The following is a 21,919-nucleotide window of genomic DNA, read 5'->3' as shown; positions in this document are numbered from 1 at the left end:
GTTTCTAACTACTTGCTAAAAATTACAGTTGTGGCTTTTGTTGGCCCAGTATTGGTGATTTGTTGTTTTTAACTGATAATTTCAGTTTCTTAATTTTTTTTAAGGGTCTCTTTCTGCTGGTTCATGATTTTTTCCTTGTATGACTATGTCTGAGTTGTTGGATATGAAAAATTACAGGATTATTTAAGTCTTAGGATAATGGTATCTTCTTTAGGAAGGCATGTTTTCTGGGAAACTTGATTTATGCATGCTACCAGTCCCAAGTCACTTAGTTCATGTTCGACTTCAGATTACTTGTTTTATACACACACACACATACACTCACACATGCACGCGTGCACTATTCAGCAGGGCTTCAAGTCACGAGTCATATGAGTTCTGTTTTCCATCTAGTTTCTCCCTGATCCTGATGATGTTGCTCTTAGGATCTCAACTTAATTTGAGTGATGATATATTTGCATCCCACTTTTGGTGGATCCTGTGCTTTGATTTTTTTTTTTTCCTCGTAGCCCAGGAAAGCTACCAGCAGCGCAGCCCTTCTGTTTTCTCAGTCTGGGGGTCTGCCCATCCAGGGCTCTAACTAAACCCTGATATCATGACCTGAGCTGAAATCAAGAGTCAGACGCTTAATTGACTGAGTCATCCAGGTGCCCCCAAGTTAGTTAAAATTTAGAAAAGTTTCAAGTAGTTTTTGAGTTAATAGTTTAAACTATTATATGTAAAATGTAAAGGTTTAAATTGTAAAAGAACATGTTCTTGAAATATTAACTACTTCTACATGGCTTATTAAAAACAAGTTGAACTTCTCACAAGTTTATTTTATCTCAAGTTTAATTCTCCAGAGTATGGCCCTCCGGAGATGTACCATGGTGGACAGAAATGGTTGGGCCTTTATCCCCACATCTTCCTAAGCCCCAGGAAGGTGTGATGTTGGACAGGGTGGCTGTTAAAGCCCCCATATCCCCATCTCTGGGGAAAACAGTTTTTTACTTTTTTTGTCTGATTTTTTTGGTATTTAACTCCATATTTCCAAGTAACACATGCTACCACTTAATTTTTCCATTTTAGGCATTATCTGTTGACTTCCTCTGTGGATGGTGTAAATTTAGGTTTTTCCCACAAATACCCTTGCCCTCTCCCAGCATTCCAGTGATACCTTAGTTTTTGGTAGATAACCATTTTATGTCTGTATAGTTTCTCAATATTTATGATTAATTCGACCCCCCAAACTCTGCATGTTATCAGCATCTCCTTTCCAGGTTCAGAAGTTTTTGTTGTTGTTGTTCAACTAGTTCAACCATCATTGAGAATTTCTCCTAGAACATTCTGATCTCCAGTTTAGGCTGGCTGCTTGATACGGCTGCCCCTCATGCAACCTGTCTCTAGCCTGTGATGTACCCTCTCTTACATCCCATGTAATTCTTTGCTTGTGTTAATTTTTGCATCTCTGAATTTTCTTTGGAGATCTTTTTTCTTTTGTTTGAGTACAGGCTTTTAGAATTTCTTTAACTTAGGTTATCATCATTAAAGGGTTAATAGTTATCTATTAAGATTAATAATTGATTTTGTTTGGTCACAGTCTCCAGTAGCTAAGTGGCAGATGTTTTGAGGTGTTCTGTACCTCTGAATGTCTTTAGGTTGCCCTAGCTTAGTTTGAGTGTAGGATTCTAAGTTGGAAATGTTTTTCTTCAGAATTGCAAAGTAATCCTTAGTGTTTGATATAAAATTTGAAGCTGTATTTTCAACAATTTGCATTTCACTTTTTTATTCCCAGTGGAAGCTCCTGTACCCTTTTTGTTTGAAGCTTATATAAGGTTCTCTTTGTTGAAGCTAGTGTTCTGAAATGTCACGGTGATGTGAGGTGAGTTATGAGTCTATAGGCATCCACTTTGCTGTGCATTTATTTCATGGGTTCTTTTGTCTGGCAACTTGTATTTCTTAGTTCTGAGAAGGTTTCAGATACTTCTGCTCTGATTTCCTTGCCTGTGTTTTTGGCTCTGAAATTGCAATTAGACATTATATTCTTAGATGTATTTCTTCTCTCCCGTATTTGATCTTCTCCCAGTCCTTCGCTTTACAATTTTTTGAATACTTATTTGATTTCTTTAAACATTCAGACTTTAATTTCTATTGTTTTGTTTTTAATTTCCAGTACTTTTTTTGATCTCTGCATTTTTTAAATGGCATCCTGATTATTTTTCTCTTTATGAATTTAATTAAAGTTACATTTTAAAGTTTATTTCTGCCTACTTTCTTATCTCCTAAGTTATCCTTTCTGTTAGGATGCTCTAAAGGCTTTCATCTTAGAGGCTTTCCTCAGCTATCTTGTGATCCTTGGTTGTGTGTTCAAATTTGTATAAAGAGCATTAAGAAGCTTTTTCATGCTTTTGAATTTGGCTGAGCCTTGCAAATGCTAATGGATCAACCTTTGGTAAGATTTCTCTGCAGCATATTTGGTGGGGGAATCCTGATACCCACTTTTTTGGTGTTATTTGGAAGCCTTTTCTCTTGGGCTAATAAGAGCCCAATGAGAAGAATTTTCCAGTCTCTTGCCTCTAAGTCAGTGGTTCTCAGCTTTGACAGAATGACCCCCAGGAGACATTTGGCAATGTCCAGAGACATATCTGATTGTTAAGGGTGAATTGCTATTGAAAATCAGTGGATAGAGACTGCAGGTGCTGTTGAGTATCCTACAATGCATGGGACAGCCACCTACAACAAAGAATTAGTTCAAAAATGTCATTAGTGCCTATCGTGAGAAACCCTGTTCATGGCATAAGCCTGAGAACCAGGTGAAAACAGCACAAGAATCACATTTGATATTGTTCTAAAAGATCTTTTATTTAGTGATAGAGTGAGCAAGCAGGGCCAGGGACTGGGGGAGGAGCAGAGGGAGAGGGAGCTGAAATCCAGAGTCAGCTGCTCAACCAGCTGAGCCACCCAGGCACCCCTGATTTTTTTTTTTTTTTTAAATGATACTCTGATCTGCTGTGCCTGGTTATTTCCCAATGTAAATTTCTTCTGTTACTGTATAGAACCTTGTCTTTTGAAGGAGAGAGATAGAGGTCTCCATTTAATTTTAATTGTCTTATCACTTCAGGTTTTTGAAGGTGAATTCTAGCCCAAATTAAAATACTGGTTATTAAGTGTTCTTGTTGTTACGTGTTTATTCTGTTTCAATAGGATTGACCAATGAGTTGTTTTATGGGATGTTTAAGTTTGAAAGTGAAATGTAAGTTGAACGTTAAAAATAAAATGTAGATAAAACCTGGAATTTACAGTTCTTCCCCTTCTTCTATTTTAGTTTTATTCCTCCTTTTCACTCCAGATTCTTTCCTAGGTGCTTATCTTCAAAGAAGCATCTGTTTGGGACACCAAAGTTTTCCTTCATTTCTTTTTTCCCCTTAATATCACATTCTTCTCCCAGTGTCCCTTCTCATCTTCAGTAAAAACACAATAAAATTTTAGATATTTTACTGCTTCTTTGATTAATATGGCAATGAAATTACTATTAAGTTTTAACCAAAAGATTGAGGTCAGAGTTGGCAAGATTAAAGGTCCAAATGTGTTAGCTTTTCTTTTGGTGGACTTGTACATTTTCGCTTTCTCCCATATGCTTTCATCTTGACACTATTATAAAAATGTACATTTTTTTTATATAGATGTCCTAGAAATGTCACCTTACATTGTTTTCTCAAAATAATCACGTCTAGATTTATGTATGTCTTTGTTATTTTAAAATGGATGAAACCCAAAAATATTTTCTTTAAAAGCTGTGTTGCAACTAGTAGCCATAAGACCTCTGTTGTTTGAATCATATCCAGTGGGCGTGTTCTCATATATATTCTTACTTTCATATGTAAATATTCTATTCTTCTGATTTAAGAATAAAAAACAGATGAATTAGTTTTAAAATACTTTTAAAGTAGTTAATATTTCCTTTGACTCACATTATTGTTTAGCAAACATTCCCATAGGGTCATATTCTCCCAAGGCAGATGTTGCAATACATTGTATTTTACAGAGATTTTTTACTTCATTTTATAGGTTGCCTGTTGTACTTACTTGAAAGTGACTGTTTTTTTGTACTTACATTTCATTTTCGCAAATATTCCATAAGTTTGTGTTCCCTCCTGGGTTTTTCACAAATTGTCATTAAAAAGAGTAGAGTTTGGGTCTGTATTTTCCCGTGTGTTTTGGGATTACCATATTTGACAGCAGGGAAAAGTGAAGGTTGTGACTTAGATCAATCCCTTCTTTCTTTCTTTTTTTCTTTTTGGATTTTTTAAAATTAATAGACTCATTTTTTTAGAGCAGTTTTAGGACTTACAGAAAAATTGATCGAGAGTACAGCAAATTCCCATATATTCCCACTGGCCTAGCTTTCCTGCTGTTAACCCAGTTTACCTTATTGTTAACATCTTGCTAGAGTGATGTGTTTTTTGCAGTTGATGAACCAGTATTAATATGTTATTATTAAGGAAAATTCAAAGTTCTTGGTATGTTTTAGATACCAGTCTTTTATCATATATGTATTTTGCAAATATTTTTTCTGTCTGTGGCTTGTCTTAACAGTGTCTTTCACAGTACAAAAGTTTTTTAATTTAAATAAAATTCTATCCACCAGTGTTTTCTTTCCTGGATTGTGCTTTTGATGTTGTATGTGAAAATTCATTGCCGGGGACGGTTGGGTGGCTCAGTCAGTTTAGAGTCTGATTCAGTCTTAGCTCAGGTCTTGATCTCCAGGCCATGAGTGCAAGCCCCACATTAAAGTCCAGTGTGGAGCCTACTAAAAAAGAAGAAAAAAAAAAAAACCAAAACCAAACAAACAAACAAAACACTGCCAAATGCAAAGTAACAGATTTTTTTACTATGTTCCTTTTTAGAAGTTATATGGTTTTACACTTAACTTATGGATTTATTATCCATTTAGTGTTAATTATTGTGAAATGTGTAAGTTCTTTGTCAACTCAGTTTTTTTCCCTCATGTGTTCACTTGTTCCAGTACCATTAGACTTTATTTGTTGAATTATCTTCTTTGTCAGAGATATTTATGTGAGTCTGTATCTGACTTTCTGTTATGTTCCATTTATTTATTTTTCTATCCTTCCACCATTGCCACCCTGTGCAGTTGACCCCTGAACAACCCAGGTTGCATCCCCCTGTGCAGTTCAAAATGATTGTATAACTTTTAATTCCCACCCCCAAACTTAACTACTAAGAGCCTACTGTTGACTGGAAGCTTTACATATACCATAAGCAGTTTGTAACATGTATTTGGTTTGTAGTATATAATATATGCTGTATTCTTAATCTAGAGAGAAGAAGGTGTTATTAAAAAAATCATAGGGAAGAAAAAGACACTTTCAGTACTGTACTGTATTTGTATATTTTAAAAAGCGTGTGTAAATGGACCCAAGTAGTTCAAACTCTTGTTCAAAGGTCAGTTGTATATATTAGCCTAGCTTTATAGTAAGTCTTGTATTGGGGTAGTTTCCAATCTCAGCCTTTGTTCTAGTGCAGTATTGTGTTGGCTTTTCAGTGCCTTTATCCCTTCCATGTAAACTTTAACATCAGTTTATTTATCCACAGAATAACTTGAGAATTTTGATTGGGATTTCATTGCCTCTATAGATCAAGATTGACATAATAACAATACTGAGTCTTCTTATGTATCTAAATGGAGTATCTGTGCATTTATTTAGGTCCTCTTTGTTTTTTTTAAATCAGTTTTATAGTTTTCCTTATGTAGAACCTGTATGTTGTTAGATTTATATCTATATTGTGGGATTTTTCTTCTTTGGTACTAATATAAATGGTACTGTGTTTTTAATTTCAAATTCCAGTTCATTATTAGTGTATAGAAAAGCAGTCGAGGGACGCCTGAGTGGCTCAGTGGGTTAAGCCGCTGCCTTCAGCTCAGGTCATGATTCCAGGGTCCTGGGATCGAGTCCCACATCGGGCTCTCTGCTCAGCAGGGGGCCTGCTTCCCTTCCTTTCTCTCTGCCTGCCTCTCTGCCTCCTTGTGATCTCTGCCTGTCAAATAAATAAATAAAATCTTAAAAAAAAAGGAAAGCAGTCGAGACTGGTATATTAACTTTGTATCTTGAACTTTGCTTCAGTAGTTTGTGTGTATACATTTTTTTGGATTTTCTACATACATGATCTGTCATCTGTGAACAGTGTTTTTTGTTTTTTTTCTCTGTCTGTATACTTTTTATTTCCTTTTCTTGTCTTACTGCATTAGCTATGGGTTCAAGTAACATTTTGCACCAGTGGTGATCCTTGTTCTTGATCCGAGTGGGAAAGCAGGCAGTTTCTCAATATGAAATGTGTTAGCTAGATTTATTTTTGTATTTATTCATTTTTTAGATTTTTTTTTCCCCATTGAAAAAGTTTCCTTCTATTCCTAATCATTCTTTTTTTGGCTTCCGTTTGATTTAGTTTTTGTTTGTTTGTTTATTTGTTTGTTTTTTGAGAGAAAGAGACAGAGTATGTAAGTGTGCTGCGGTGAAGGGCAGAGGAAGAGGGTGAGAGAGAATCTTTAGCAGGCCTTGCCTCTGGATGCTGGGCTCAATCTTATAGCACTGAGATCATGACCTGAGCTGAAATCAAGAGTTGGGCACTTAACTGACTGAACCATCCAGGTTCCCCAATTCCTAGTGTATTTTCCAATGGGTGTTGAATTTTGTGAAATGTTTTTTCTGCATCTCTTGATAAAATATTTTTTTATCCTGTGGATGTTGTGGATTACATCGTTTGCTTTAGGAATGATGAATGAGCCTTGCATACCTGGAATAAATCCCACTTATTTTTTGAGTGTCTAACTATTTTTATACATCGTGTGATTGAATTTGTTAATTTGTTGAGAATTCTTGCATCTGTATTTATGGAAGATAATGGAATATAGTTTTCCTTTCTTGTAATGTTGTTGTCTGGTTTTCTTATTAGGGAATAATGCTTACCTCATACAATGAGTTAGAATGTGTTCCTTCACCTTTATTTCCTGGAAGAGATTTGATATCATTTGTAAAGAATTGGTATTTCTTCCTTAAATGTTTGGTAGAGTTTACCAGTGGACCTTTCTTGGCATGTTGAGTTCTGTTTTGGAAGGTTATTTATTGATTCACCTTCTTTAATACATATAAATCTATTCAATTACTTATTTTTTCTTGTATATATTCTATTAGGTTGTGTCTTTCAAAGAATTGGGTCCATTTCATCGAGGTAACAAATTTGTGGGCATAGTTCATAATTTTCTCTTATCATCATCTTAAGGTTTATAGGGTCAGTACTGATGGTCTTGCTCTCATTTCTGATACTAATCATTTGTCTTAATTTTTAAGATCTTTTGTTCTTTGCCTGGCAAGATGTTAATAATTTTAAATTTAAACTGAGCCAGTTATTTTGTTAATTTTCCTAATTGATTTCTGATCTAATCTGTATTATTTCTTTTGCATAGTTTGGTTTGAATTTACTTTTCTTATTTTAGTTTCCTGAGGTAGAAACTTAGATTATTCATATTTTAGGTCTTTTTTTTTTTTTTTCCTGTTCTGATAATGTGTATTTAGTGCTGTAAGTTTTCCTCTAAGTACTGCTTTTGCTGTATCTCTTATATTTATTTGGTTGAGTTCTGTGTGCATTTTCATTTCCTTCCCAATTTTTATTTTTCTTGATTTTTTATTCCTTGGCCCATGTGTTTTTTAGAAATGTCTTGTTTAATTTCTTATGATATTTTATTGGTCTCTATTATTTGTTTTTAGTATAATTTCATCATAATGTTAGAGCATACTTTATATAATTTCTGTTCTTTCAAATGTGAGGTGTATTATATGGTTCAGAATGTGGTCTTCATTGGTGAACGTGCATATGAGTTTGAGAGGAATGTGTATTTTGTTCTTGCTGAATGCAATATTTTATAAATATCAATTAAATTCATTTGATTGATGGTCATGTTCAATTCAGGTATGTCTTTCCTGATTTTCTATCAGTTACCAATAGTATTGAGGTCTCCAAATGTAAGAGTAATTCATTAGTTTCTTCTTACATTTCTATCACTTTTTTACTATGTGTATTTTGACCCTCTGTTAGGCATGTACACAAGGATTATTATATCTTATTGGAGAATTAACTTTTATCCTTTACCCTTTATTCCTAATATGTCTGCCTCCTTCTTCTGTACTTTCATCTGTTTCATTATATTTAAAGTAGGTCTCTTGGAGACCACATATTATTGGGTCTTGTTTTTATACCCATTCTGACAGTCTCTTTTTCATTTGTTGTATTTACTTCAACAACTGATATTTAAAGTCCATACTGATATAGTTGGATTAATAGCTACCAGATTTATTGCTGTTTTCCCTTTGTTGCCTTGTTCTTTGTTTCTTTTTTTTTTTTTTTTTTTTTGTCCTCCACTCTTCCTGCCTTCTCTTATTTTGAGCATTTTACATTATTCAGGGCTTTTCCCTGTCTCTCTCAGGATATATTATACTTTTAAAAAAATTTCTCTCAGTGGTCTTGGTACAATTTATATGTACATATGTGAGCAATCCAAACCCATTTTCAAAAAACAATACACCATTTAATGGTTAGTGCAAGTATCATGTAACAGGGTATTTGTAATTTCGTACTCCAGTTCCTTATGATATTTTTGCTATAATCATGTGTATATTGTTAAGCATACAGTATAGCAGCATACTTTATTTCTCTTTTAATGTTTATGATTTTTGATTCTTTCTTAGAAGTTTCCATCTTTGCTTAAAATGCCCATCTGTAATTGCAGGTTACCTGCTTTTTCCATTAGAGCCCTTAACATACTAGTCACAGTTGTTCTATACTCCCTGTCTGTTAATTTCAAAAATCTTCGCTACATCAAAATTTTTGTCACAGAATTTCAAAATTCTGTCTCTTTAAGCTGTATCTTTTTTTTCTTTTAGTATGCCTTGTAATATTATGTTAAGCAGAATTGTACTGTATATAAAGAACTGAGGTAAATAAGTCTTTAGTGTTGAGGTTTTTGTATTTATTCAGCTTAAAGGTAGGCTGTGTTTATTGTTTGCTGTACCCATAGGTGTTAGAAACTGAAATTTGCTCTTGTGTTTTTGCTTTTGTCTACATCATTTTCTTTGGAATTCCCAGAGATTTCATAAATAGGCTCTGAGCATTCTTCTGTCACTTGTAAATCCCTGCTTTCGATACGGGAGCCCTTTTAATATGGTAGTAAGATGTTAGGGGAGGGGAAGCATTATAATATTCCTATAATTAGATTTCAGATTTTGTTCTGTGTGAGAGTCTTTGCCCTTGGGCTATGACCTTTACAGGTACTTCTCAGCCCCCCCCCCCCCCCCCCCCCCCGCTGCATAAATACACACAGGTTATCCCCTTTAGGTGAGTCAGGTAGGCAAGAAGAGGCTTGACTTGGGTATTTCTCTTCCCCAGGTCAATTAGGGTCTGGTGAAATAGCTTGCTTTGTGGGCAAGCCTTTTAGGGATAGAATGTTCTAGATGTATTTCAGTATGCCTGTTTTTTTTCTCTTATCCCTGTTAAAACAGGAGGAAATATTTTTCTAATCCTCTCTGCAAATCTAATAGGGTTCCTGGAGGTAAAACTCAGAAAAATTTGGAGTCTTCCCTAAGACTGGGCCCTCCTGGAGTTTTTAACTGTTAAACTTAATCAACATTGAGTCTCCAGCAATTTGTCCATTGCGTTTTAAGTTTTCATACTTTGGAATTGCTTCCAGTGCAGTATCTGTTCCTGGGCTTCTGCTCCAGTAAGCTGTGATTCTGTATGCCTGTGTATATTTAATATTGGAAGAAACAGTTGTGCCCTATGACCTCATTCTTACAGATCTTAGAGTTGTTTTTTCAGTTTATTCAGGTTTTCTTTTGCTGTGAGGACAGGAGTGTCAACCTTCAAGCTCCTTAAATGCTGGACAGAAAGCATTGGTCTTTTTTGAACAAACAATTGTGGGGGTGCTTATGTTTGTTTATTTTAAAACCAAATCAGTCAAGATTATAGTTGAAGAGTAATTGTCTTTCATTATGTGTGTATCATAGCGTAGTCAACTTCCTACCCCTGGATATTTAATTTTCCTTTTTATAATCAGATATATTAAACATTTTTATAGCTAGGTATTTGTGTATGTCTGTTACTGTTTCTTTTTTAAGATTTCATTTGACAGAGAACACAAGTAGACAGAGAGGCAGGCAGAGAGAGAGAGAGAGAAGGAAGGGAAGCAGGCTCCCCGCTGAGTACAGAGCCCTATATGGGGCTTGATCCCAGGACTCCGAGACCATGACCTGAGCCGAAGGCAGAGGCTTAACCCACTGAGCCACTCAGGCACCCCTCTGTAACTGTTTCTTTTGAGTACATTTCTGGAAGTGGAATTGGAAGATTGAAGTCTGTATAAAATTGAATCTTCTAATAATATGTGTTTGTACTTCCATCTGTGTTGCTTGCATTATCCACACCCTCACCAATACAGACTATTGTCTTAACTCAAGAGCAGACATTTTAATATATATGCCAAAAATTATATCATTTAATCTTTTAAAATTTAGTTTTAATGAGAAAGAACTGCATTTTATTTTTTATTCACTTTTTTAAGATTTTATTTATTTGAAAGAGAATGGAAGTAGGAGAGAACTATGAGAGGGGAGAAGGTCAGAGGGAGAAGTAGGCTCTGCTGAGCAGGGAGCCCAATGCGGTACTCGATTCTGGGACTCTGGGATCATGACCTAAGTCGAAGGCAGTGGCTTAACGAACTGCGCCACCCAGGCACCCCAAGAACTACATTTTAAAGATGAAATTTACTTTGTTCACTTCCTAAGGTTTTTTTGTTATTGTTCAAGTATAGTTAACATACAGTTACTAATTTAAGGTATATAACATGATTCAATACTGTACCTTATTGCCCATCAAAATAAGTGTAAGCTTTATCTCCTTTACCTATTATAACCATCTCCCAACCCACCTACTCTCTGGCAACCAACAGTTTGTTCTCTGTACTTAAGAGTTTGATTTTTTGTCTCTTTTTTTTTTCTTTGTTTTGTTTCCTAAATTCCACCTATGAGTGAGGTCTTATGGTATTTTTTTTTTTTGGTTGACTTACTCACTTAGTGTTATATCTTACAGGTTCATTCACATTGTTGCAGATGACAAGATCTCACTTTTTCTTCATGGCTGAGTGATGTTCCGTTATATTAAGTATATTATATTCCAATATATATGTCCACCACATCATCTTTATCCATTCATCTGTGGATGGACAGTTGGCTTGCTTCCATATCTTAGCTGTTGTAAATAATGCTGCAATAAATATAGGAGTATATATATCTTTTTTAAATTAGATTTTTTATATTTTTTGAGTTATTACCTAAGTCATTTGGTAATTGTATTTTTAATATTTGGTGCAATTACTAAGTTATTTGGTAATTGTATTTTTAATATTTGAAGAACTTCCATACTGTTTCCACAGTAGCTACACCTATTTGCATTCTCACCAGCAGTGCATGAGGGTCTTTTTTCTCCACATGTTTTCCAGTACTTGTTGTCTTATATTTCAGATTTAAGCCATTTGACAGGTGTAAAGTGAGAGGTTATTGTGGTTTTAATTTGCATTTCCCTTATGATTAGTGGTACTGAGCATCTTCTCATATGTTTATGACCATTTGTATGTCTTTGGAAAAATGACTACTCAGGTCCTCTGCTTACTTTTTAATTGGGTTATGTTTTTTTGGTTTGAGTTGTGTATGTTCTTTATATATTTTGTGTGTGTGTGTGTGTGTGTGTATGTATATAAATCTTTTATTAGATATATCATTTGTAAATATCTTCTCCCATTCATTTATTTATTTATTTGCTGTGCAGAAGCTTTTTATTTTGGTTTAGTTCCACTAGTTCAATTTTGCTTTTGTTTCCCTTGCCAGAGGAGACCTATCTAGAAAAATGTTTCTACGGCCAATGTTAAAGAAATTACTGCCTGTGTTTCCTCCTAGGAAGTTATGGTTTCATGTCTCCCATTTAGATCTTTAATCCATTTTGATCTTACTTTTGTACCTGTTGTAAAAAAGTGGTCCAGTTTCATTCTTTTGCATGTAGCTGTCCTGTTTTCCCAGAACCATTTGTTGAAGAGATTGTCTTTTTCTTATTCTGTATTCTTACCTCCTTTGTCATATATTAATTCACTCTAAAAGTGTGGGTTTAGACTTTCTATTCTCTGTTGATCTTTTATCTGTGTTTGTGCCAGTACTATACTCTATGGATTACTACAGCTTTGTAGTATACCTTGAAATCTGGGATTGTAATGTCTTCAGCTTTGTTCTTTCTCAAGATTGATATGACTATTCAGGATTTTTTGTGATTCCATACAAATTTTAGTATTATTTGTTCTAGTTTTCTGAACAGTGCTGTTGGTATTTTGATAGGGATTTTCATTCAGTCTGTAGAATATTTTGGGTTAGTATGCACACTTTAACAATATTAGTTCTTCCAGTCTGTGAGCATGGACTATCTTTTAATTTGTGTTGTCTTCAATTTCTTTTATCAGTGTATTATGGTTTCAGCATAACACACTTAATCTTAACTTTATTCCCAGGTATTTTATTAATCCTGGTGTAATTGTAAATAGGATTGTTCTCCTAATTTCTCTTTCTACTACTTCATTGTTGGGTATAGAAATGCAACACATTTTTAAATGTTGATTTTGTATTTTCAGACTTGACTGGATTCATTTATCAGTTCTAGTAGTTTGGTGGAGTCTTTAGGGTTTTCTATATATAATATTTCATATGTAAATAGTGAAAATTTTACTTCTTCTTTACCAATTTGGATACCTTTTCTTTATTTTCCTCATCTGAGTACTGTGACTAGGACTTCCAGTACTATGTTGAATAAGATTGGTGAGAATGGACATTTTTGTCTTGTTCCTGACCTTAAAGGGAGGGCTCTCGGGTTTTCCCCATTGAGTATGTTAGGTATGGGTTTTTCATATATGACCTTTATTATATTGAGATTTGTTTCATCAGAACCTATTTAGTTGAGAGTTTTTGTTATGACTGGAGGTGGTACTTTGTTAAGTGCTCTTTCTGCATCTATTGAGATGATCATATGGTTTATTTCTTTCTCTTGTTAATGTGAAATATTATATTGATTGACTTGCAAATACTGAACCACCCTTGCATCCCTGAAATAAATCCCACCTGGTCATGGTGATTTTTTTAAAATGTATTGTTGTATTTCTTTTTGCTATTATTTTGTTGAGGCTTTTTGTTTCTGTGTTCATCAGAGATATCAGTTTGTAGTTTTCTTTTTTTGTGATATCTTTATTTGGTTACTCTCTTCTATTTTTTTGAAATAGTTTGAGAAAAATATTAACTCTTTTTTAAGTGTTTGATAGGATTCACCTCTGAAGTGGTCTCTTGGACTTTTTTTTTTTTAAGAATTTATTTATTTACTTTAGAGAGAGAACACATGCATGCGACCAGGAGGAGGGGCAGAGGAAGAGGGAGGGAAAGAATCCTAAGCAAACTGTGTCCTGAATAGGGAGTCCAACACAGGGCTCCATGTCATGACCTGAGCCAAAACCAAGAGTTGGGTGCCCAACTGACAGAGCCATCCTGGCATCCCTGGTCTTGGACTTTGGTTTGTTGGGAGTTTATCGGTTACTAATTCAATTTCATTGCTAGTAATCGATCTGTTCGGATTGTCTTTCTTCCTGATTCAGTTTTGGTAGATTGTATGTTTCTAAGAATTTATCCATTTCTTTTAAGTAGTCCAATTTGTTGGCATATGATTTTTCCCAATGTCATAATTCTTTGGACATCTGTGATGTCAGTTGTTATTTCTCCTTCATTTCTGATTTTGAGTCCTCTCATTTTTTTGATGAGTTTGGCTAAAGATTTGTTGATACTGTTGATCTTTTCAGAGAACACATCCTGGTTTCCTTGATCTGGCCTTCTTGTACTGACTTTGGGCTTTGTTCATTCTTTAGCTCCTTTAGGTGTAAGATTAGATTGTTCAAGATTTTTCTTGGTTCGTGAGATAAGGCTGTATTGCTATAAACTTCACTCTTTAAATAGTTTTTGCTGCATCCCTAAGGTATAGATGTTGTGTTTTCAGTTTCATTTGTCTCCATGTATTTTTTTCTCTTTGATTTCTTGGTTTACCCATGTTATTATATTATGTAATATTATTATTATATATAATAATAACAATACTATATTATTATTATATTATATTATATATAATCACATAATATATATTATGCAATTATATTATAGTTATAATTACATTATTATATAATTATGATTATAGTAATTATTATGTTATAATTATTATGTAATATTTATATTATAATTATTAATATACTCAGAAATAATTACATAATAAAAAAATAAAAATAGAAATATATTATACCCAGAAATATATTACTATATTACATTATACCCAGAAGCATGTTATTTTGCCTCCATGTATTTGTGTTCTCAAGATTTTTTCTTCTGATTGATTTCTTTTATATATTATTGTGGTTGGAAAAGATGCATGATATGATTTTAATTTTTGAATTGAGACTTGTTTGGTAGCCTAACATATGATCTGTTCTGGAAGAAAAGTCTCTGTGCACTTGAAAATAATGTATATTCTGCTGGTTTTGATTGGAATGTTCTGTATATATCTGTTAAGTGCATCTAGTCCTAGTCCTATTAATTTCTTTTTCATGTGTGTTATTAATTCCTTTATGTATTTAGATCTTCCCATGTTGGGTGCACAAATATTTACAGCTATTATATCTTCTTTTTGGATTGTTCCTTTTTTTTTTTTAATTTTTAAATTTTTTAATAAACATATAATGTACTTTAATCCCCAGGGGTACAGGTCTGTGAATCTCCAGGTTTACACATTTCACAGCACTCATCATAGCACATACCCTCCCCAATGTTCATATCCCCTCCACGCTCTCCTGTCCTCCTGCCCGCAGCAGCCCTCAGTCTTGTTTTTTGAGATTGAGTCTTTTATGGTTTGTCTCCCTCCTGATCCCATCTTGTTTCATTTTTTTCTTTTCTTACCCCCCAAGCCCCCCACATTACATCTCCACTTCCTCATATCAGGGAGATCATACGATAGTTGTCTTTCTTTGATTGACTTATTTCGCTAAGCATGAATACCCTCTAGTTCCATCCACGTCATCGCAAATGGCAAGATTTCATTTCTTTTGATGGCTGAATAGTATTCCATTGTATATATATACCACATCTTCTTTATCCATTCATCTGTTAATGGAAATCTAGGTTCTTTCCATAGCTTGGCTATTGTGGACATTGCTGCTATAAACATTCGGGTGCACGTGCCCCTTTAGAGCACCACGTTTGTAAGTTTAGGATATATACCCAGTAGTGCAATTGCTGGGTCATAGGGTAGCTCTATTTTCAGTTTTTTGAGGAACCTCCACACTGTTTATCGGAGTGGTTGCACCAGCTTGCATTCCCACCAATAGTGTGGGAGAGTTCCCCTCTTTCTGCATCCTCACCAGCATCTGTCATTTCTTGACTTGTTAATTTTACCCATTCTGACTGGTGTGAGCTGGTATCTCATTGGTTTTGATTTGTATTTCCCTGATGCCAAGTGATATGGAGCATTTTTTGGTATGTCTGTCGGCCATCGGGATGTCTTCTTTGCAGAAATGTCTATTCATGTCCTCTGCCCATTTCTTAATTGGATTATTTGTTCTTTGGGTGTTGAGTTTGCTAAGCTCTATAGATTTTGGATACTAGCCCTTTATCTGATATGTCGTTTGCAAATATCTTCTCCCATTCTGTCAGTTGTCTTTTGGTTTTGTTGACTGTTAACTTTGCTGTGCAAAAGCTTTTGATCTGGATGAAATCCCAATAGTTCATTTTGTCCTTGCTTCTGTTGCCTTTGGCGATGTTCCTAGGAAGAAGTTGCTGTGGTTGGGGTTGAAGAGGTTGCTGCCTATTTTCTCCTCAAGGATTTTGATGGATTCCTTTCTCACATTGAGGTCCTTCATCCATTTTGAGTCTATTTTCATGTGTGGTGTAAGGAAATGGTCCGATTTCATTTTTCTACATGTCGCTGTCCAGTTTTGCCAACACCATTTATTGAAGAGGCTGTCTTTTTTCCACTGGACATTCTTTCCTGCTTTGTAGAAGATTAGTTGACCATAGAGTTGAGAGTCTATTTCTGGGCTCTTTATTCTGCTCCATTGATCTATGTGTCTGTTTTTGTGCCATTACCATACTGTCTTGATGTTGACAGCTTTGTAATGGAGCTTGGAGTCTGAAATTGTGATGCCACCAACTTTGACTTTCTTTTTTAATATTCCTTTGGCTATTTGAGGTCTTTTCTGGTTCCATATAAATTTTAGGATTATTTGTTCTATTTCTTTGAAAAAAATGGTTGGGAGTGGCTCAGTGGGTTAAGCCGCTGCCTTCGGCTCGGGTCATGATCTCAGGGTCCTGGGATCACGTCCCGCATGGGGCTCTCTGCTCAGCAGGGAGCCTGCTTCCTCCTCTCTCTCTCTGCCTGCCTCTATGCCTACTTCTGATCTCTCTCTGTCAAATAAATAAATAAAATCTTTAAAAAAAAAAAAAAAGATAGGGATTGCATTAAATGTGTGGATTGCTTTAGGTAACATAGACATTCTCACAATATTTGTTCTTCCAGTCCATGAGCATGGAAGATTTTTCCATTTCTTTGTGTCTTCCTCAATTTCTTTCATGAGTACTTTATAGTTTTCTGAGTATAGATTCTGTGCCTCTTTGGTTAGGTTTATTCCTAGGTATCTTATGGTTTGGGGTGCAATTGTAAATGGGATTGACTCCTTAATTTCTCTTTCTTCTGTCTTGTTATTAGTGTAAAGAAATGCGACTGATTTCTGTGCATTGACTTTATATCCTGACACTTTACTGAATTTCTGTACAAGTTTGGGCAGTTTTGGAGTGGAGCCTTTTGTTTCCACATAATAGTATCATATCATCTGCGAAGAGTGATAATTTGACTTCTTCTTTGCCGATTTGAATGCCTTTAATTTCCTTTTGTTGTCTGATTGCTGAGGCTAGGACCTCTAGTACTATGTTGAATAGCAGTGGTGATAATGGACATCCCTCCCGTGTTCTTGACCTTAGTGGAAAAGCTTTCATTTTATCTCCATTGAGAATGATATTTGTGGTGGATTTTTCATAGATGGCTTTGATAATACACTACACTTTGAAGAGTTTTAATCAGGAAGGGATGCTTCACTTTGTCAAATGCTTTTTCAGCATCTATTGAGAGTATCATATGTTTCTTGTTCTTTTTTTTTTTTATTTATTAATGTGTTGTATCACATTGATTGCTTTGTGGATGTCGAACCAACCTTGCAGCATTTTCATAGATGGCTTTGATAATACACTACACTTTGAAGAGTTTTAATCAGGAAAGGATGCTTCACTTTGTCAAATGCTTTTTCAGCATCTATTGAGAGTATCATATGTTTCTTGTTCTTTTTTTTTTTTTAATAATGTATTGTATCACATTGATTGCTTTGTGGATGTCGAACCAACCTTGCAGCCCAGGAATAAATCCCTCTTGGTTGTGGAGAATGATCCTTTTAATGTACTGTTGGATCCTGTTGGCCAGTATTTTGGTGAGAATTTTTGTATCTGTGTTCATCAAGGATATTGGTCTGTAATTCTCTTTTTTGATGGGATCGGATCCTTGTCTGGTTTGGGGATCAAGGTGATGCTGGTCTCATAAAATGAGTTTGGAAGTTTTCCTTACATTTCTATTTTTTGGAACAGTTTCAGAAGAATAGGAATTAGTTCTTTTTTAAATGTTTGGTAGAATTCCTGGGAAGCCGTCTGGCCCTGGACTTTTGTTTGTTTGGAGATTTTTGATGACTGTTTCAATCTCCTTACTGGTTATGGGTCTGTTCAGGTTTTCTATTTCTTCCTGGTTCAGTTGTGGTAGTTTATATGTCTCTAGAGAGAGATTCTTCCAGATTGTCGAATTTGTTGGCGTAGAGTTGCTCATAGTATGTTCTTATAATTTCTTTGCTGTTGGTTGTGATCACTCCTCTTTCATTCATGATTTTATTTATTTGAGTCCTTTCTCTTCTTTTTGATAAGTCTGGCCAGGGGTTTGTCAATATCATTAATTCTTCCAAAGAACCAGCTCCTAGTTTCATTGATTTGTTCTAATGTTGTTTTGGTTTCTGTTTCATTGATTTCTGCTCTGATGTTTATGTTTTCTCTTCTGCTGGGTTTAGGCTTTCTTTCTTTTTCTTTCTCCAGCTTCTTTGGGTGTAGGGTTAGGTTGTGTATTTGAGACCTTTCTTGTTTCTTGAGAAAGGCTTGTACCGCTATATATTTTCCTCTCAGGACTGTCTTTGTTGTGTCCCACAGATTTTGAACCATTGTATTTTCATTATCATTTGTTTCCATGAATTTTTTCAATTCTTCTTTAATTTCCTGGTTGACCCATTCATTTTTTAGAAGGATGCTATTTAGTCTCCATGTATTTGGGTTCTTTCCAAATTTCCTCTTGTGATTGAGTTCTAGCTTCAGAGCATTGTGGTCTGAAAATATGCAGGGAATGATCCCAATCTTTTGATACCAATTGAGACCTGATTTATGACCCAGGATGTGGAGAATGATCCATGTGTTCTAGAGAAGAATGTGTATTCTGTTATCTTGAGATCGAATGTTCTGAATATATCTGTGATGTCCATCTGGTCCACTGTGTCATTTAAGACCTTTATTTCCTGCTTATTACCTGATTACCTTATTATTACCTTATTACCTTATTACCTTTTGCTTAGATGATCTGTCCATTTCAGTGAGGGGAGTGTTAAAGTCCCCTGCTATTATTGTATTATTGTTGATGTATTTCTTTGATTTTGTTATTAATTGGTTTATATAGTTGGCTGCTCCCATGTTAGGGGCATAGATATTTAAAATTGTTAGGTCTTCTTGTTGGACAGACTCTTTAGTATGATACAGTGTCCTTCTTCATCTCTTATTATAGTCTTTGGCCTAAAATCTAATTTATCTGATATAAGGATTGCCACCCCAGTTTTCTTCTGCTGTCCATTAGCATGGTACATTGTTTTCCACCTCCTCACTTTAAGTCTGGAGGTGTCTTCAGGTCTAAAATGAGTTTCTTGTAGGCAGCATATTGATGGGTTTTGTTTTTTAAACCATTCTGATATTCTGTATCATTTGATTGGGGTCTTTAGCCCATTAACATTCAGGGTAACTATTGAGAGATATGAATTTAGTGTCATTGTATTGCCTGTAACGTGACTGTTACTGTATATTGTCTCTGTTTCTTTCTGATCTACTACTTTTAGGGTCTCTCTTTGCTTAGAGGACCCCTTTCAGTATTTCCTGTAGGGCTGGTTTGGTGTTTGCAAATTCTTTCAATTTTTGTTTGTCCTGGAAAATTTTTATCTCTCCTTCTATTTTCAATGATAGCCTAGCTGGATATAGTAACTCTTCGGTGCATGTTTTTCTCGTTTAGTGCTCTGAATATATCATGCCAGTTCTTTCTGGCCTGCCAGGTCTCTGTGGATAAGTCTGCTGCCAATCTAATGTTTTTACCCTTGTATGTTACAGAGTTCTTTTCCCAGACTGCTTTCAGGATTTTGTCTTTGTCGCTAATACTTGTAAATTTTACTATCAGGTGATGGGATGTGGACCTATTTTTATTGATTTTAAGGGACGTTCTTTGCATCTCCTGGATTTCGATGCTTGTTCCCTTTGCCATATTAGGGAAATTCTCTAAATAATTCTCTCCAATATACCTTTGCTCCCTTCTCTCTTTCATCTTCTTCTGGAATCCCAATTATTCTAATGTTGTGTCATCTTATGGTGTCACTTATCTCTCGAATTCTCTCCTCATGGTCCAGTATTTGTTTGTCTCTCTTTTTTGCTCAGCTTCTTTATTCTCAGTCATTTGGTCTTCTATGTCACTAATTCTTTCTTCTGCCTCATTTATCCTAGCAGTAAGAGCTTCCATTTTTGATTGCACCTCATTAATAGCTTTTTTGATTTCAACTTGGTTAGATTTTAGTTCTTTTATTCCTCCAGAAAGGGCTTTTATCTCTCCGGAGAGGGTTTCCCTAATATCTTCCATACCTTTTTCGAGCCTGGCTATAACCTTGAGAATTGTCATTCTGAACTCTAGATCTGTCATATTACCAATGTCTGTATTGATTAGGTCCCCTGCCTTCAGTCCTGCCTCTTGTTCTTTTTTTTTTTTTTTTTTTTTTTTGGTGATTTTTTTCTGCCTTGTCATTTTGTTCAGTTAAGATTTGCTTTCTCCTACCCTGGAATTCCACTGTTCTCCTTGGTGAGTGAAGTTGGTCTTGGCTGGATTTCTTGTTGATCTTCTGGGGGAGAGGCCTGTTGTAGTGATTCTCAAGTGTCTTTGCTGGAGGCGGAATTGGCTAGCCCTTATCAGGGGCCATGCTAAGTCATACCCTTGGTTTGCTTTCGGGAGCTTTTGTTCCCTGAATACTTTCCGTAGAGTTCCAGAGGACTGGAATAAAAATGGTGGCCTCACAGTTCTGGCCCGGAGGAGCCGAGAGCTCGGGGTACCGCTCCTCAGTGTGCCCTCAGAGAAACGTGCCGAATTGCTCCCATCTCCCTGGCCTCTGGTCACGCTTGTAGAAAAGCGCTCAATCTATTGCGCTTGGGGAAAAGCACTCAGTCGCTTCCCTCTCCTTGGCCTCCAGCAGCGCACTAGGAGAAAAGTGCTCAGCCACTCTGTCTCGCTGGCTTCCGGCTGCGCTCCGAGCTCACCCAGTCTGTGCCTGGTTCAAGGTAACCCTGAGCTTAGAGCTCACTCAGCTTCCCCGCTCTAATACCTGCAAGCCTTGCGGCACTCAGACACCCCGTTCCTTCTGTGACCCCGCGGGATCTGGAGTTACACTGACCCTGCATGGGCTTCTCACCCCCTACCCCCCCCACCCCCTCTGGAGTGCTGTCCCTCAGTGGAGCTGACTTTTAAAAGTCCTGATTTTGCACTTGGTTGCTCCTCCACTTGCCAGGAGTCGGCCCCTCCCCCGCGGTCTATCTTCCCGTTGCTTTGGATTCACCTTTTCCCCGGTCCTACCTTTCAGAAAGTGATCGATTTTCTGTTGCTAGAATTGTTGTTCTTCTTCTCTTCGATTTCCCGTTGGATTTGTAGGTGTTCGCAATGGTTAGATAAGCTATCTAGCTGATCTCCTGGTACCTGATGTCGTCTCAGCCTGCTACTTCTCTGCCATCTTGACTCCTCTCCCCCTTTCATTATTTATTTTGCAGTACTTTCTTGATTGATATTTCCACATCAGTTATTGTGGGGTTCCCCTCCCCTGCCCTAGCTTGAAGAGGAGAAAATGGAAAAAACACATCCGGAAGCTGAAATTCTCCTTCTGAAACTCTGGATTTTTCCTTTTATCATTACATAAGTGATTTTGTATTAACTTCAGAATATCACTTAATAATTTTCCCATTTATAATAGTTAATAAGGTAGTGGGATGTTAAATAATGGAACTCTTTAGTTCACTATTTTTTTTAACGAATTTTTTTATTTAATTGACATAGACACACCAGTGAGAGAGGGAACAGAAACAGGAGTGGGAGAGGAAGATGCAGGGTTTCCTTGGAGCAGGAAGCCTGATGTGGGGCTTGATCCCAGAACCCTGGGATCATGACCTGAGCGGAAGGCAGATGCTTAACGACTGGGCCACCTAGGCACCCCAGTTCACTATATTAATTCAGTTACTCACTATATTAATACAGTTACAGGATCCTACAGTCAATTACTGAAATAAGAGCTTGTTACAGATTCCTGACAAAACAATAATCTCTGATTAAGAAAGATGTATATTTTCATTAATAAGCGTATACAGTTTAACAAATTACATGTAAACACATT

At 35.9% G+C, this 21,919-nt stretch overlaps 1 protein-coding gene across 20 annotated transcripts in view; it reads left to right on the top strand.

Annotated features, from left to right (window-relative positions):
• The window catches only part of ORC4 (origin recognition complex subunit 4), a 107,571-nt gene that overhangs the window by 4,160 nt on the left and 81,492 nt on the right, over positions 1-21,919 (top strand). For 2 of the 20 annotated variants that reach the window (XM_059166799.1, XM_059166798.1), the window contains exon 1: positions 20,533-20,819. The exons of 17 other annotated variants lie outside the window; for them this stretch is intronic. The gene's annotated coding sequence lies outside the window, so the exon portion shown is untranslated. Of the gene's footprint in view, positions 1-20,531; positions 20,820-21,919 lie in introns of those variants that run through there. One more of the 20 variants, XM_059166800.1, reaches the window with a different exon arrangement.

The sequence above is a fragment of the Mustela lutreola genome, chromosome 3, assembly GCF_030435805.1.
Source record: "Mustela lutreola isolate mMusLut2 chromosome 3, mMusLut2.pri, whole genome shotgun sequence".
In the NCBI taxonomy this organism is placed as follows: Eukaryota; Metazoa; Chordata; class Mammalia; order Carnivora; family Mustelidae; genus Mustela; species Mustela lutreola.
Note: the sequence above shows the minus strand (reverse complement) of the source record. Positions and strands in the feature narration are given on the sequence as shown.